Source organism: Octodon degus, unplaced genomic scaffold (genome assembly GCF_000260255.1).
Source record: "Octodon degus isolate 3935 unplaced genomic scaffold, OctDeg1.0 scaffold00042, whole genome shotgun sequence".
NCBI lineage: Eukaryota > Metazoa > Chordata > Mammalia > Rodentia > Octodontidae > Octodon > Octodon degus.
This window is the reverse complement of record NW_004524618.1, coordinates 9,125,587-9,131,928: the sequence shown is the minus strand read 5'-3', so window position 1 is coordinate 9,131,928 and position 6,342 is coordinate 9,125,587. Positions and strand designations below refer to the sequence as shown.

Sequence of the window (6,342 nt, the reverse complement as noted above, 5' to 3'; positions counted from 1 at the left end):
GTCTGTCTGTCTGTCTGTCTGTCTGTCAACCTACCCATCTGACTTTATTTGCTCATCTATGGGATTTCATTAGTAGGTTGCCTTATAGGATCAGCTCTGGGAAAAGTAACACAAAATTTGCATATTAGAGAGCTGGGGAACTTAGCTCCTCAGTCCAAATATCTGGAGGCTGCAGAGAAAGAGGGATAAAAAACACAGCACCAGTCTGAGCCCAAAGCCTGGAAGCATCTGGAGAATTGTTGGACCAAATCTGTATGAGAAGGGTGAAAAAATTGGAGTCTGATGTCCATAGGGAATGGATGTCCTCTAGACACTTAAGCAGAGGAGAGTGGAGAACAGAAAGTGAGCAGCTACTTTCTCTTTTCTTTTTATTCCTTCCAGGTTATAAACCTATTGGATGGTGCCAACCACATCAAGGTAGATCTTACTCTTTCAGTTTTCTGGCTTGCCCGTCCATCATAGGCACTACTTAATTCAGCCAAGTTGACATATGATTAATACAACTATACCCTACAAGTGACTTTCTGACTCACTTAATCCAGATCTTCGAGACATTGCAAGGTTTAAGAAATCCAGCCCTTCAGATCTTTCTGCTTGGACTCATCTGCTATTGCAGTGTTCAGATCTTCTCATCTCAAGGCAGTCCTCTGAGTCTTCCAATGGATGCTCAGTTACTATTTTGGAGACAACCCCTTAATTAGATTCTCCATTGATATCTTTGTTTTCTCCAGAAGATTTGCTAATGCTGTTGAAATGTATCATACGTGCTGACAATACCATGTCACTTAATGTTGTAGTCATATTCTATGAGTTTTTTTGTGTTATCTAATGGATCTAATTTTATGGAGTTTTATGAGATTTGTGACATGAAATATGAAAGAAGGTGAAGTCATAGTAATACAGGGAGAAAAACTGGTCTTGGGTGGGTGACCTCCAAACAATATAGGGAACCTCCAAATGACATAGGGAAAAATGATCTCTGGACCTGACCTGCATGAGTTCGTGTTCTCTAAAACTGAAGAATGAATTTTAGGAACAAATGGAGGTTATGAGCAGAATACATGTACTGAGAGAAAGAAAGCTCCTGTCTGAGAGACGGACGGGGGTGAGGGGAAGCAGGTAGTTTCCCCCTGGAAGTTGTCTGTTCCAGGGACTTTTATAGAGGAAAGCCATGTGGTGAGGTGGGTCTAAGGTGGAGAAGACATGGGAACTTGTTTAGTTGGGCATGAGGTGGGACAAAACTATGGTCAACCAAAGTGATTACAAGCACCATTGCTCAGGTAAAATTGATTAAATCGAATATCAAATGGGAAAGTGAGTCATGTAGCAAGCGGGCATGAATACAGGACAGGGTCTCTTCCTGTTGGGGGTTGGACTGGTGACTCATTTGGGCTTTTTCAAGTTGATTGATACTATTTAGGATATCAATCCCTAATGCCCATCCCTAGGGAAGTATGTAACTGTGCTTCCTCTTTTTGTCTTGGTCTTCAGGTATGGCCCATATGGGAGTGTCTGTCTCTTCCAAGTTGCAAAGTCACCTTGTCTTCCATCTTGTCTACTTGAAGGCCTGACCCTGTCTGACTGCCTATAATATTTCTATCTAACTTGGCTGCCTACAACAATAGGTGCAGGGAAGCCCTTGCAGGGTGTCATTAGGACTTTGGATTTTATTGCATGTGCAATCAGTAGTTACCAAAGCACTTGCAGATGTGTCCAAAATTGTATGACATCTACAACTGGATACCAATTCATGTTTGATAGAACTTCATCTTTTAAGAATTACCTGACAAGCAATGAGAAAAAAGGAATGGATAGTATAGGAAGGGACATGAAGCTGAAGAGGGTGAATCAGCCAGACAGAATGAGGAAGTCATTTGCACAGTTGCCAATGAAGAAGGGGGCAAATGACTTTCTGTTATATCATTTGCCAGCAAGCAAGTGTGATAAAGTCATGTCACATAATCAGGAAGGGGAAAGGAGCTACGGATCTGAGTGCCCTGGAACAGGGCATCCAAGTTACTGCACTGCTTCTTAAGGTTTTAGGATCACAATTCAGAAGAAAACCCAGGTTGCTGGGAGCAACAATGACTCCACATTCTTGTTATTTGTATCAGGTAATTTTTTATTCAAGTAGAGCGGTCCTATGATTGGCTTCACCATGAGTCTTGAATATGGTGTAATCTTTGACCCTTCTCACATTTTTATGCAACCTTGAGTACATATATCAGATATATCAGGAAGGATGGAGGAAAGGGTGATGTCTATGACTTTTATACTATTTTTATCTATGTCAGATGAAGTGAAGTTGTGTACACTGATGTGGGGTTGTTTTCAAAGATTTTAGTAGATGTTACTTGAAAAATATATCACAGTCATCATTCCATGTTACCATCTGCCTTCTAGAAGGCTTTGACCTCCCATTAGAAGGTCCAATTTCTTTTCAGAGGTTTCAATTATTGGGGATTGTTTTGGCAAGGTCAGCATATGACGCGATACAGGTCAAAGGAAATTAATACTGAAGGTAAATACACAGCTAGTCAGGAAGTAAGGTTTATGAAGGATGTGAGAAGAACAGAATAGTTCTTGTTCCTAATATCGGAAACACTCGGAGGGCAGCAATGGCCTTGGCACATCGTAGGATTCCTCATTATGTGCCACGTGAGTAATGGTGAAGCCCTGTAATAACTCATGGAAAAGCCGCAGAGGGACCCTTGGTGTTTCTGCTGGGAAATGTGCTTGATGCTGAAACTACAAATGTGACAGAGATCAAACCTTGGTAACTACTGTCTCACACATATGAGATTTTCTTCTTCTTTTTTATTTATTAGTACCTTTCTTCAGGACATTACTTCTACTCCTGGTGGGGAGTTGGTACGGGGGCATAACACATCTAAATCCTTTGCCCACTCCCTTCCCTTCCCCTGCCCCCTTTTCCCTCCATCTTTTGGTTCCCTTTCCATTGCAAAAGATTTTTATCTCCTTACATTCTGTTCTCTATTTTTTTATTTTGCTATTAATTTAGATTTTGTGCAAACAGCCTCAAACTTTCTCCTGAAAGTGGGGAAAATATAAATAACTCTCCATGTATTATAATCATCTGTGACACAAATATCTGACTTTTACTATAACTTCTGAAAAGATATTGATAGATTTTATTCAATATTGCTTCTTATTCAAGGCCCTTAATAAAGTAGTCCTTGTTGCACATTACTCTCCTCAATATAGCAATGTGTAATACTAAAACCATGCTTGAAATACTTGTCGTCTTGGTCTTATAAATATGTACCGTTTCTAATGTCATATCAATTATTACTACACTCTCTTTAAAGTAAATTATTTTTTTTGTAGTGGAAACAGTGAACTTAATTTTCTTTTATTTTTAAAAGAGAGCACAAATTAGAATTAAAACCAAAAATTACAAGTGATACAGAATTTCACTTAAAGTAATATGAATTTCGTAGTATTTGTTGTAATACACAGTGTTGTTTTACAACCAGTTATTCATATTGTCAGGTATATGCATGTAAACTTGGAAAAAGAAAAAAGTAAGAAACTACAAACAGTTGTAAAAAGGAGACAAAACTAATTAAAGTATTAACTGCTCCTTTCCATAGAGTAGCAGAAAAGCACAGTACAGTTGTCCAAACCATCCTGCGTACATATGTAGATAAATCTTTCTCACTCCCTCTCCTGTCCTCCTCCCCAACTCAGTAACTCTTTCCTTTTGAATAAGTTCATTCCTTTTTCCCATTAAGTAGTATACCCTTTCCATTTTTCTCTTTAAAGTAAATTTTTTTAGAAAAGGTAATAAAAGAAAATGAGATACAAGAAAAATATAAAATATTCATTATCAAAAGGAACATCTTGCTGTGAATAAAATGCATTTATGCACAAAAAGCTGAATACTATTGAATGATACATAAAATGTAAATAAACAAATAAGTAAGCACAAATAGTTACTGAATTGACTTCTTACAAGTAAAAATAGAAATAAGTAACCACAAATAGTTACTAAATTGCATTCTTAAAAGTAAAAATAGAATGCCCTGTAGTCTGTTTCCTTCTATATTTTCCAGATATACACTAATAGACAAATATGCCTTATTCTATGCATAAGGAAATATGTAATGTGTAGCAACATGAAGCATATATTGGGGAAAGTTATGGTCCTTGGGCAGATTGGTCTGTGGGCAGTTATTTTGCAATTGTATAAGTAATACCTTGGGAGGTAGACATCTACAGGGGTCTGAGTGGGGTAAATGTGGTTGACAGTCAGAGTACAAGGGGTTCACCTGTGGGCTTCAACAGGCACTGGCTTTGAATGTAGTCATATTCTCGGGTGCCTACAAAGGATAAAGCAATGTGGAAAGGGTGTGCTCCCAGCATTAATAATCACTGCATCCCACCGGAGAGTTGAAAGGCATTTTCCCTTGCCTCATCCTGTCACTTAAAATAGATTAGTTTTGCCTTCAGATTTCTCCCTTGGAATTTCTGGTGGTTCCAGTGTTTCCAGCTATATTTTCATTATTGCTTTTGTAAATAAGAGAAAAAAGTCCTTGGGCAAAGAATGTCTGGAGTTTAGTGCTTTGCTGAGGAATATGCAATGTAATCCTTCTCAACTCTCTCCAATATACTATCATTTTTTCCTATAAAAAGTTTCCTACTGGATTCACAGTTCATTAATTTATTAAAGGTATCTTTTTTTTTGGGTGCCTAGAGTGACTGAGGCAAGATGGGTCAGAGTCAGAGTGGTTGCCATGGTCCTGGAGGTAGTAAGAAGGATGACAAGGATAAGAAAAAGAAATATGAACCTTCTATACCAACCAGAGAGGGGAAAAAAAGAAGAAAACAAAAGGACCAGAAGCTGCCAGCAAACTGCCACTGGTGACAACTCAGTGCTGTTTAAAACTACACAAGTTGGAGAGAATTAAAGACTATCTTCTCATGGAGGAAGAATGCATTAGAAATCAGGAACAAATGAAACCATTAGAAGAAAAGCAAGAGGAGGAAAGGTCAAAGGTAAATGATCTGAGGGGGACCCCAATATCAGTAGGAACATTGGGAGAGATCACTGATGACAATCATGCCATCATGCCTACCTCTGTGGACTCAGAACACTATGTCAGCATCCTTTCATTTGTGGACAAGGATCTGCTGGAACCAGGCTGCTCAGTCCTACTCAACCACAAGGTAAGTGCTGTGATGGGGGTGCTGATGGATGACACAGATCCTCTGGTCACAGTGATGAAGGTGGAAAAGGCCCCCCAAGAAACCTATGCTGACATTGGTGGGTTGGACAACCAAATCCAGGAAATAAAGGAATCTGTGGAGCTTCCTCCCACCCATCCTGAATACTATGAAGATATGGGTATAAAGTCCCCTAAGGGGGTCATTCTCTATGGTCCACCTGGTACAGGTAAAACCTTATTAGCCAAAGCAGTAGCAAACCAAACTAAGGCCACTTTCTTGAGAGTGGTTGGCTCTGAACTTATTCAGAAGTACCTGGGCGATGGGCCCAAACTTGTACGAGAATTATTTCGAGTTGCTGAAGAACATACACCATCCATCATGTTTATTGATGAAATTGATGCCATTGGGACCAAAAGATATGATTCAAACTCTGGAGGTGAGAAAGAAATTAAGCGAACTATGTTGGAACTGTTGAACCAGTTGGATGGATTTGACTCACGGGGAGATGTAAAAGTTATCACAGCCACAAACCAAACAGAAACTTTGGACCCAGCGCTGATCAGACCAGGGTGCATAGACAAGAAGATCAAGCTCCCCCTGCCCAGTGAAAAGACTAAGAAGAGCATCTTGCAGATTCACACCAGCAGGATGATGCTGGCCAATGGTATAATCCTGAACGACCTGATCATGGCAAAAGATGACTTCTCCAGTGCTGATATCAAGGCAATCTTTACAGAAGCTGGTCTGATGGCATTGAGAGGACATAGAATGAAATTAACAAATGAAGACTTTAAGAAATCTAAAAAAAAAGTTCTCTATAAGAAACAAGAAGGTACCCTTAAGGGGCTATGTCTCTAGTGAAACAGAACTGCCTTCAGGCAAGTGGTTGGGGCTTTGCTGAACTCCTGGGGAGGATGAGATTTGGGAAGGTGCCCTGAGGGAGACAGTTGATTTTTATTGGTAGCATGGCATGTCTTTTCCAATATGACATGCAGGGTGCCTACTGGATGACCTTTGTCTGTGGGCATTGTGCTGCTTGCTCTCTGCTTCCCAATAAAATGTGCTCTTTCACAAAAAATGTATCTTTTTTTATCTTAATTGCCATTAACATAGGCCAAACACTAACTTCAAGGCAGGTTTCATGTCAGAATA

General features: G+C 39.5%; 1 pseudogene; it reads left to right on the top strand.

The window, feature by feature from the left end:
- The first annotated feature begins 4,732 nt into the window (after positions 1-4,732).
- On the top strand, positions 4,733-6,048 carry LOC101584257 (annotated as a pseudogene).
- Positions 6,049-6,342: the final 294 nt, after the last annotated feature.